Raw genomic sequence first — 11,555 nt, 5'->3', positions numbered from 1 at the left:
GCAAGATTCATGTTATGTTGAAAAGACCAGTGCACGAGCTCTACATCAAGTCAAGCAGAGTGGAGCAGCGAAGCGTGCTGGGCCCATAACCCAGAGGTCAATTGGAACGAAACCATCCTCTGCTAAGCTTGTTTCACTTTTATTCGTGCCCAAGTGCTTCAAGACAAGTTAGAAATTTGTGCAAGAATCATGTTATGTTGAAAAGACCAGTGCACGAGCTCTACATCAAGTCAAGCAGAGTGGCGCAGCGGAAGCATGCTGGGCCCATAACCCAGAGGTCGATGGATCGAAACCATCCTCTGCTAATCTTGTTTCACTTTTATATGTGCCCAGGTCTTGCAAGACAAGTTAGAAATGTGTGCAAGAATCAAGTTATTTTGAAAAGACCAGTGCACGGGCTCTACATCAAGGCGAGCAGAGTGGTGCAGCGGAAGCGTGCTGGGCCCATAACCCAGAGGTCGATGGATCGAAACTATCCTCTGCTAAGCTTGTTTCACTTCTATATGTGCCCAGGTGCTGCAAGACAAGTTAGAAATGTGTGCAAGAATCAAGTTATGTTGAAAAGACCAGTGCATGGGTTCTACATCAAGGCGAGCAGAGTGGCACAGCGGAAGCGTGCTGGGCCCATAACCCAGAGGTCGATGGATCGAAACCATCCTCAGCTAAGCTTGTTTCACTTTTATTTGTGCCCAAGTGCTTCAAGACAAGTTAGAAATTTGTGCAAGAATCATGTTATGTTGAAAAGACCAGTGCACAAGCTTTACATCAAGACAAGCAGAGTGGCGCAGCGGAAGCGTGCTGGGCCCATAACCCAGACGTCGATGGATCGAAACCATCCTCTGCTAAGCTTGTTTCACTTTTATTTGTGCCCAAGTGCTTCAAGACAAGTTAGAAATGTGTGCAAGATTCATGTTATGTTGAAAAGACCAGTGCACGAGCTCTACATCAAGTCAAGCAGAGTGGAGCAGCGGAAGCGTGCTGGGCCCATAACCCAGAGGTCAATTGGAACGAAACCATCCTCTGCTAAGCTTGTTTCACTTTTATTCGTGCCCAAGTGCTTCAAGACAAGTTAGAAATTTGTGCAAGAATCATGTTATGTTGAAAAGACCAGTGCACAAGCTCTACATCAAGTCAAGCAGAGTGGCGCAGCGGAAGCATGCTGGGCCCATAACCCAGAGGTCGATGGATCGAAACCTTCCTCTGCTAAGACTTCTGCGCTTGTATATATGACAGAGCCCCCAAAAAAGAGAAATGTTCAGAGCCTGTTTGTGAAAACCTAAAGTCCCTTGGTCCTCTCACAAAAGTTGTTCATCCAGAAGCTGAATGAGATGAAGACCTAAAAGAAAAAGTAAGCAGCTGCATGACAGCCCCAGTGGCCTAATGGATAAGGCACTGGCCTCCTAAGCCAGGGATTGTGGGTTCGAGTCCCATCTGGGGTGACTTTCAGCAGAGTGGTGCAACGAAGCCGTGCTGGGCCCATAACCCTGAAGTTGATGGATCGCACCATCCTCTGCTGATCTTGTTTCACTTTTATATGTGCTCAGGTGCTGCAAGACAAGTTAGAAATGTGTGCCAGAATCAAGTGATGTTGAAAAGACCAGTGCACGGGCTCTACATCAAGGCGAGCAGAGTGGTGCAGCGGAAGCGTGCTGGGCCCATAACCCAGAGGTCGATGGATCGAAACTATCCTCTGCTAAGCTTGTTTCACTTCTATATGTGCCCAGGTGCTGCAAGACAAGTTAGAAATGTGTGCAAGAATCAAGTTATGTTGAAAAGACCAGTGCATGGGTTCTACATCAAGGCGAGCAGAGTGGCACAGCGGAAGCGTGCTGGGCCCATAACCCAGAGGTCGATGAATCGAAACCATCCTCAGCTAAGCTTGTTTCACTTTTATTTGTGCCCAAGTGCTTCAAGACAAGTTAGAAATTTGTGCAAGAATCATGTTATGTTGAAAAGACCAGTGCATGAGCTCTACATCAAATCAAGCAGAGTGGCGCAGCGGAAGCGTGCTGGGCCCATAACCCAGAGGTCGATGGATTGAAACCATCCTCTGCTAAGCTTGTTTCACTTTTATTTGTGCCCAAGTGCTTCAAGACAAGTTAGAAATGTGTGCAAGATTCATGTTATGTTGAAAAGACCAGTGCACAAGCTCTACATCAAGTCAAGCAGAGTGGCGCAGCGGAAGCGTGCTGGGCCCATAACCCAGAGGTCGATGGATCGAAACCATCCTCTGCTAAGCTTGTTTCACTTTTATTCGTGCCCAAGTGCTTCAAGACAAGTTAAAAAATTTGTGCAAGAATCATGTTATGTTGAAAAGACCAGTGCACGAGCCCTACATCAAGTCAAGCAGAGTGGCACAGCGGAAGCGTGCTGGGCCCATAACCCAGAGGTCGATGGATCGAAACCATCCTCTGCTAAGCTTATTTCACTTTTATTTGTGCCCAAGTGCTTCAAGACAAGTTAGAAATTTGTGCAAGAATCATGTTATGGTGAAAAGACCAGTGCATGAGCTCTACATCAAGTCAAGGAGAGTGGCGCAGCGGAAGCGTGCTGGGCCCATAACCCAGAGGTCGATGGATCGAAACCATCCTCTGCTAAGCTTGTTTCACTTTTATTTGTGCCCAAGTGCTTCAAGACAAGTTAGAAATGTGTGCAAGATTCATGTTATGTTGAAAAGACCAATGCACGACCTCTACATTAAGTCAAGCAGAGTGGCGCAGCGGAAGAGTGCTGGGCCCATAACCCAGAGGTCGATGGATCGAAACCATCCTCTGCTAAGCTTGTTTCACTTTTATTCATGCCCAAGTGCTTCAAGACAAGTTGGAAATTTGTGCAAGAATCATGTTATGTTGAAAAGACCAGTGCACAAGCTCTACATCAAGTCAAGCAGAGTGGCGCAGCGGAAGCGTGCTGGGCCCATAACCAAGAGGTCGATGGATCGAAACCATCCTCTGCTAAGCTTGTTTCACTTTTATTTGTGCCCAAGTGCTTCAAGACAAGTTAGAAATTTGTGCAAGAATCATGTTATGTTGAAAGACCAGTGCACGAGCTCTACATCAAGTCAAGCAGAGTGGCGCAGCGGAAGCGTGCTGGGCCCATAACCCAGAGGTCGATGGATCGAAACTATCTTCTGCTAAGCTTGTTTCAGTTCTATATGTGCCCAGGTGCTGCAAGACAAGTTAGAAATGTGTGCAAGAATCAAGTTATGTTGAAAAGACCAGTGCATGTGTTATACATCAAGGCGAGCAGAGTGGCACAGCGGAAGCGTGCTGGGCCCATAACCCAGAGGTCGATGGATCGAAACCATCCTCTGCTAAGCTTGTTTCACTTTTATTCGTGCCCAAGTGCTTCAAGACAAGTTAGAAATTTGTGCAAGATTCATGTTATGTTGAAAAGACCAGTGCACAAGCTCTACATCAAATCAAGCAGAGTGGCACAGCGGAAGCGTGCTGGGCCCATAACCCAGAGGTCGATGGATCGAAAACATCCTCTGCTAAGCTTGTTTAACTTTTATTCATGCCCAAGTGCTTCAAGACAAGTTAGAAATTTGTGCAAGAATCATGTTATGTTGAAAAGACCAGTGCACGAGCTCTACATCAAGTCAAGCAGAGTGGCGCAGCGGAAGCGTGCTGGGCCCATAACCCAGAGGTCGATGGATCGAAACCATCCTCTGTTAAACTTGTGTCACTTTTATATGTGCCCAGGTGCTGCAAGACAAGTTGGAAATGTGTGCAAGATTCAAGTTATGTTGAAAAGACCAGTGCACAGGCTTTACATCGAGACAAGCAGAGTGGCGCAGCGGAAGCGTGCTGGGCCCATAACCCAGAGGTCGATGGATCGAAACCATCCTCTGCTAAGCTTGTTTCACTTTTATTTGTGCCCAGGTGCTTCAAGACAAGTTAGAAATTTGTGCAAGAATCATGTTATGTTGAAAAGACCAGTGCACGAGCCCTACATCAAGTCAAGCAGAGTGGCACAGCGGAAGCGTGCTGGGCCCATAACCCAGAGGTCGATGGATCGAAACCATCCTCAGCTAAGCTTGTTTCACTTTTATTTGTGCCCGAGTGCTTCAAGACAAGTTAGAAATTTGTGCAAGAATCATGTTATGTTGAAAAGACCAGTGCATGAGCTCTACATCAAATCAAGCAGAGTGGCGCAGCGGAAGCGTGCTGGGCCCATAACCCAGAGGTCGATGGATTGAAACCATCCTCTGCTAAGCTTGTTTCACTTTTATTTGTGCCCAAGTGCTTCAAGACAAGTTAGAAATGTGTGCAAGATTCATGTTATGTTGAAAAGACCAGTGCACGAGCTCTACATCAAGTCAAGCAGAGTGGCGCAGCGGAAGCGTGCTGGGCCCATAACCCAGAGGTCGATGGATCGAAACCTTCCTCTGCTAAGCTTGTGTCACTTTTATATGTGCCCAGGTGCTGCAAGACAAGTCAGAAATGTGTGCAAGAATCAAGTTATGTTGAAAAGACCAGTGCATGGGTTCTACATCAAGGCGAGCAGAGTGGCACAGCGGAAGCGTGCTGGGCCCATAACCCAGAGGTCGATGGATCGAAACCATCCTCTGCTAAGCTTGTTTCACTTTTATTTGTGCCCAGGTCTTGCAAGACAAGTTAGAAATGTGTGCAAGAATCAAGTTATGTTGAAAAGACCAGTGCACGAGCTCTACATCAAGTCAAGCAGAGTGGCGCAGCGGAAGCGTGCTGGGCCCATAACCAAGAGGTCGATGGATCGAAACCATCCTCTGCTAAGCTTGTTTCACTTTTATTTGTGCCCAAGTGCTTCAAGACATGTTAGAAATGTGTGCAAGATTCATGTTATGTTGAAAAGACCAGTGCACGAGCTCTACATCAAGTCAAGCAGAGTGGCGCAGCGGAAGCGTGCTGGGCCCATAACCCAGAGATCGATGGATCGAAACCATCCTCTGCTAAGCTTGTTTCACTTTTATTCGTGCCCAAGTGCTTCAAGACAAGTTAGAAATTTGTGCAAGAATCATGTTATGTTGAAAGACCAGTGCACGAGCTCTACATCAAGTCAAGCAGAGTGGCGCAGCGGAAGCGTGCTGGGCCCATAACCCAGAGGTCGATGGATCGAAACTATCCTCTGCTAAGCTTGTTTCACTTCTATATGTGCCCAGGTGCTGCAAGACAAGTTAGAAATGTGTGCAAGAATCAAGTTATGTTGAAAAGACCAGTGCATGGGTTATACATCAAGGCGAGCAGAGTGGCACAGCGGAAGCGTGCTGGGCCCATAACCCAGAGGTCGATGGATCAAAACCTTCCTCTGCTAAGCTTGTGTCACTTTTATATGTGCCCAGGTGCTGCAAGACAAGTTAGAAATGTGTGCAAGATTCGTTATGTTGAAAAGACCAGTGCACAGACTCTGCATCAAGACAAGCAGAATGGCGCAGCGGAAGCGTGCTGGGCCCATAACCCAGAGGTCGATGGATCGAAACCATCCTCTGCTAAGCTTGTTTCACTTTTATTTGTGCCCAAGTGCTTCAAGACAAGTTAGAAATGTGTGCAAGATTCATGTTATGTTGAAAAGACCAGTGCACGAGCTCTACATCAAGTCAAGCAGAGTGGAGCAGCGGAAGCGTGCTGGGCCCATAACCCAGAGGTCAATTGGAACGAAACCATCCTCTGCTAAGCTTGTTTCACTTTTATTCGTGCCCAAGTGCTTCAAGACAAGTTAGAAATTTGTGCAAGAATCATGTTATGTTGAAAAGACCAGTGCACGAGCTCTACATCAAGTCAAGCAGAGTGGCGCAGCGGAAGCATGCTGGGCCCATAACCCAGAGGTCGATGGATCGAAACCTTCCTCTGCTAAGACTTCTGCGCTTGTATATATGACAGAGCCCCCAAAAAAGAGAAATGTTCAGAGCCTGTTTGTGAAAACCTAAAGTCACTTGGTCCTCTCACAAAAGTTGTTAATCCAGAAGCTGAATGAGATGAAGCCCTAAAAGAAAAAGTAAGCAGCTGCATGACAGCCCCAGTGGCCTAATGGATAAGGCACTGGCCTCCTAAGCCAGGGATCGTGGGTTCGAGTCCCATCTGGGGTGACTTTCAGCAGAATGGCGCAACGAAGCCGTGCTGGGCCCATAACCCTGAAGTTGATGGATCGCACCATCCTCTGCTGATCTTGTTTCACTTTTATATGTGCTCAGGTGCTGCAATACAAGTTAGAGATTTGTGCCAGAATCAAGTGATGTTGAAAAGACCAGTGTACGGGCTCTACATCAAGGTGAGCAGAGTGGCGCAGCGGAAGCGTGCTGCGCCCATAACCCAGAGGTCGATGGATCGAAACCATCCTCTGCTAATCTTGTTTCACTTTTATATGTGCCCAGGTCTTGCAAGACAAGTTAGAAATGTGTGCAAGAATCAAGTTATTTTGAAAAGACCAGTGCACGGGCTCTACATCAAGGCGAGCAGAGTGGTGCAGCGGAAGCGTGCTGGGCCCATAACCCAGAGGTCGATGGATCGAAACTATCCTCTGCTAAGCTTGTTTCACTTCTATATGTGCCCAGGTGCTGCAAGACAAGTTAGAAATGTGTGCAAGAATCAAGTTATGTTGAAAAGACCAGTGCATGGGTTCTACATCAAGGCGAGCAGAGTGGCACAGCGGAAGCGTGCTGGGCCCATAACCCAGAGGTCGATGGATCGAAACCATCCTCAGCTAAGCTTGTTTCACTTTTATTTGTGCCCAAGTGCTTCAAGACAAGTTAGAAATTTGTGCAAGAATCATGTTATGTTTTAAAGACCAGTGCATGAGCTCTACATCAAATCAAGCAGAGTGGCGCAGCGGAAGCGTGCTGGGCCCATAACCCAGAGGTCGATGGATTGAAACCATCCTCTGCTAAGCTTGTTTCACTTTTATTTGTGCCCAAGTGCTTCAAGACAAGTTAGAAATGTGTGCAAGATTCATGTTATGTTGAAAAGACCAGTGCACGAGCTCTACATCAAGTAAAGCAGAGTGGCGCAGCGGAAGCGTGCTGGGCCCATAACCCAGAGGTCGATGTATCGAAACCATCCTCTGCTAAGCTTGTTTCACTTTTATTCGTGGCCAAGTGCTTCAAGACATGTTAGAAATTTGTGCAAGAATCATGTTATGTTGAAAAGACCAGTGCACGAGCTCTACATCAAGTCAAGCAGAGTGGCGCAGCGGAAGCATGCTGGGCCCATAACCCAGAGGTCGATGGATCGAAACCTTCCTCTGCTAAGACTTCTGCGCTTGTATATATGACAGAGCCCCCAAAAAAGAGAAATGTTCAGAGCCTGTTTGTGAAAACCTAAAGTCACTTGGTCCTCTCACAAAAGTTGTTAATCCAGAAGCTGAATGAGATGAAGCCCTAAAAGAAAAAGTAAGCAGCTGCATGACAGCCCCAGTGGCCTAATGGATAAGGCACTGGCCTCCTAAGCCAGGGATCGTGGGTTCGAGTCCCATCTGGGGTGACTTTCAGCAGAATGGCGCATCGAAGCCGTGCTGGGCCCATAACCCTGAAGTTGATGGATCGAAACCATCCTCTGCTAATCTTGTTTCACTTTTATATGTGCCCAGGTCTTGCAAGACAAGTTAGAAATGTGTGCAAGAATCAAGTTATTTTGAAAAGACCAGTGCACGGGCTCTACATCAAGGCGAGCAGAGTGGTGCAGCGGAAGCGTGCTGGGCCCATAACCCAGAGGTCGATGGATCGAAACTATCCTCTGCTAAGCTTGTTTCACTTCTATATGTGCCCAGGTGCTGCAAGACAAGTTAGAAATGTGTACAAGAATCAAGTTATGTTGAAAAGACCAGTGCATGGGTTACACATCAAGGCGAGCAGAGTGGCACAGCGGAAGCGTGCTGGGCCCATAACCCAGAGGTCGATGGATCGAAACCATCCTCAGCTAAGCTTGTTTCACTTTTATTTGTGCCCAAGTGCTTCAAGACAAGTTAGAAATGTGTGCAAGATTCATGTTATGTTGAAAAGACCAGTGCACGAGCTGTACATCAAATCAAGCAGAGTGGAGCAGCGGAAGCGTGCTGGGCCCATAACCCAGAGGTCAATTGGAACGAAACCATCCTCTGCTAAGCTTGTTTCACTTTTATTTGTGCCCAAGTGCTTCAAGACAAGTTAGAAATGTGTGCAAGATTCATGTTATGTTGAAAAGACCAGTGCACGAGCTGTACATCAAATCAAGCAGAGTGGAGCAGCGGAAGCGTGCTGGGCCCATAACCCAGAGGTCAATTGGAACGAAACCATCCTCTGCTAAGCTTGTTTCACTTTTATTCGTGCCCAAGTGCTTCAAGACAAGTTAGAAATTTGTGCAAGAATCATGTTATGTTGAAAAGACCAGTGCACAAGCTCTACATCAAGTCAAGCAGAGTGGCGCAGCGGAAGCATGCTGGGCGCATAAGCCAGAGGTCGATGGATCGAAACCTTCCTCTGCTAAGACTTCTGCGCTTGTATATATGACAGAGCCCCCAAAAAAGAGAAATGTTCAGAGCCTGTTTGTGAAAACCTAAAGTCCCTTGGTCCTCTCACAAAAGTTGTTCATCCAGAAGCTGAATGAGATGAAGACCTAAAAGAAAAAGTAAGCAGCTGCATGACAGCCCCAGTGGCCTAATGGATAAGGCACTGGCCTCCTAAGCCAGGGATTGTGGGTTCGAGTCCCATCTGGGGTGACTTTCAGCAGAGTGGCGCAACGAAGCCGTGCTGGGCCCATAACCCTGAAGTTGATGGATCGCACCATCCTCTGCTGATCTTGTTTCACTTTTATATGTGCTCAGGTGCTGCAATACAAGTTAGAGATTTGTGCCAGAATCAAGTGATGTTGAAAAGACCAGTGTACGGGCTCTACATCAAGGTGAGCAGAGTGGCGCAGCGGAAGCGTGCTGCGCCCATAACCCAGAGGTCGATAGATCGAAACCATCCTCTGCTAATCTTGTTTCACTTTTATATGTGCCCAGGTCTTGCAAGACAAGTTAGAAATGTGTGCAAGAATCAAGTTATTTTGAAAAGACCAGTGCACGGGCTCTACATCAAGGCGAGCAGAGTGGTGCAGCGGAAGCGTGCTGGGCCCATAACCCAGAGGTCGATGGATCGAAACTATCCTCTGCTAAGCTTGTTTCACTTCTATATGTGCCCAGGTGCTGCAAGACAAGTTAGAAATGTGTGCAAGAATCAAGTTATGTTGAAAAGACCAGTGCATGGGTTCTACATCAAGGCGAGCAGAGTGGCACAGCGGAAGCGTGCTGGGCCCATAACCCAGAGGTCGATGGATCGAAACCATCCTCAGCTAAGCTTGTTTCACTTTTATTTGTGCCCAAGTGCTTCAAGACAAGTTAGAAATTTGTGCAAGAATCATGTTATGTTTTAAAGACCAGTGCATGAGCTCTACATCAAATCAAGCAGAGTGGCGCAGCGGAAGCGTGCTGGGCCCATAACCCAGAGGTCGATGGATTGAAACCATCCTCTGCTAAGCTTGTTTCACTTTTATTTGTGCCCAAGTGCTTCAAGACAAGTTAGAAATGTGTGCAAGATTCATGTTATGTTGAAAAGACCAGTGCACGATCTCTACATCAAGTCAAGCAGAGTGGCGCAGCGGAAGCGTGCTGGGCCCATAACCCAGAGGTCGATGTATCGAAACCATCCTCTGCTAAGCTTGTTTCACTTTTATTCGTGGCCAAGTGCTTCAAGACATGTTAGAAATTTGTGCAAGAATCATGTTATGTTGAAAAGACCAGTGCACGAGCCCTACATCAAGTCAAGCAGAGTAGCACAGCGGAAGCGTGATGGGCCCATAACCCAGAGGTCGATGGATCGAAACCATCCTCTGCTAAGCTTGTTTCACTTTTATTTGTGCCCAAGTGCTTCAAGACAAGTTAGAAATGTGTGCAAGATTCATGTTATGTTAAAAAGACCAGTGCACGAGCTCTACATCAAGTCAAGCAGAGTGGCGCAGCGGAAGAGTGCTGGGCCCATAACCCAGAGGTCGATGGATCGAAACCTTCCTCTGCTAAGCTTGTGTCACTTTTATATGTGCCCAGGTGCTGCAAGACAAGTCAGAAATGTGTGCAAGAATCAAGTTATGTTGAAAAGACCAGTGCATGGGCTCTACATCAAGGCGAGCAGAGTGGCACAGCGGAAGCGTGCTGGGCCCATAACCCAGAGGTCGATGGATCGAAACCATCCTCTGCTAAGCTTGTTTCACTTTTATTTGTGCCCAGGTCTTGCAAGACAAGTTAGAAATGTGTGCAAGAATCAAGTTATGTTGAAAAGACCAGTGCACGGGTTCTACATCAAGGCGAGCAGAGTGGTGCAGCGGAAGCGTGCTGGGCCCATAACCCAGAGGTCGATGGATCGAAACTATCCTCTGCTAAGCTTGTTTCACTTCTATATGTGCCCAGGTGCTGCAAGACAAGTTAGAAATGTGTGCAAGATTCGTTATGTTGAAAAGACCAGTGCACAGACTCTGCATCAAGACAAGCAGAGTGGCGCAGCGGAAGCGTGCTGGGCCCATAACCCAGAGGTTGATGGATCGAAACCATCCTCTGCTAAGCTTGTTTCACTTTTATTTGTGCCCAAGTGCATCAAGACAAGTTAGAAATGTGTGCAAGATTCATGTTATGTTGAAAAGACCAGTGCACGAGCTCTACATCAAGTCAAGCAGAGTGGAGCAGCGGAAGCGTGCTGGGCCCATAACCCAGAGGTCAATTGGAACGAAACCATCCTCTGCTAAGCTTGTTTCACTTTTATTCGTGCCCAAGTGCTTCAAGACAAGTTAGAAATTTGTGCAAGAATCATGTTATGTTGAAAAGACCAGTGCACGAGCTCTACATCAAGTCAAGCAGAGTGGCGCAGCGGAAGCATGCTGGGCCCATAACCCAGAGGTCGATGGATCGAAACCTTCCTCTGCTAAGACTTCTGCCCTTTGTAGAAATTAACTCAAATTTAATGTTGATTCGGATATAGAATCGAATCTAAACTTCAGGGAAATCAATTTAGAATTAATAATTTATATTTCCTGACCGGTCGTCCACCGAATCGGTCAAACCAATACACTTTATCAATTCCAAAGTCTATTCACGCTCATTGGCAGGAGCGTAAATAAACTTAAATATTAATTTGGGAAACTAAAGCCAGGTAGCTTGATCTAGGCAAAATAGTACTTTGTGAACACAAAAGGCAAGACAATTCTCTCAATGAAAACAATGATTTATTGAAAACTACACTAGGATTACAAAACTAAACTACTCAAAACACGAACACATACACACACATTCACACGCACACTCATACAGTTTCAGAGATGGGATTTTATGAATTTTGAGAAAACCCAAGACTTGTTATATTACTGTTACTAGCTTCTCAAATCGCAACCTCAGAAAATCATCAAGCAGAGATCTAACTTAAACAAAACGCACCAGATTTCAACAAGAAATGGGAGACCTTGTTTACTTGCTCTTGGCCGGAATGGGGATTCCGTCCTGGCTGGAGGCTCGTCTCAGCGGATGCCCTGGTTGGCTGCGTGCTAGTCGGTCTTTCGGATGACGTCTTCGGGAATTCC

General features: G+C 46.7%; 4 non-coding genes across 4 annotated transcripts; all 4 read left to right on the top strand.

Annotated features, from left to right (window-relative positions):
- Positions 1 to 1,366: 1,366 nt before the first annotated feature.
- Positions 1,367 to 1,439, top strand: trnar-ccu (transfer RNA arginine (anticodon CCU)). The gene has a single exon. It is a non-coding gene; the product is annotated as a tRNA-Arg (tRNA).
- A 4,555-nt stretch (positions 1,440 to 5,994) lies between these two features.
- On the top strand, positions 5,995 to 6,067 carry trnar-ccu (transfer RNA arginine (anticodon CCU)). Its single transcript has one exon. It is a non-coding gene; the product is annotated as a tRNA-Arg (tRNA).
- Positions 6,068 to 7,384: 1,317 nt separating this feature from the next.
- Positions 7,385 to 7,457, top strand: trnar-ccu (transfer RNA arginine (anticodon CCU)). The gene has a single exon. It is a non-coding gene; the product is annotated as a tRNA-Arg (tRNA).
- A 1,140-nt stretch (positions 7,458 to 8,597) lies between these two features.
- On the top strand, positions 8,598 to 8,670 carry trnar-ccu (transfer RNA arginine (anticodon CCU)). The gene has a single exon. It is a non-coding gene; the product is annotated as a tRNA-Arg (tRNA).
- The last annotated feature ends 2,885 nt before the right edge of the window (positions 8,671 to 11,555 follow it).

Source organism: Garra rufa, chromosome 1 (assembly GCF_049309525.1).
Source record: "Garra rufa chromosome 1, GarRuf1.0, whole genome shotgun sequence".
Classification (NCBI taxonomy): domain Eukaryota; kingdom Metazoa; phylum Chordata; class Actinopteri; order Cypriniformes; family Cyprinidae; genus Garra; species Garra rufa.
This window is presented reverse-complemented; position numbering and strand designations above follow the sequence as displayed.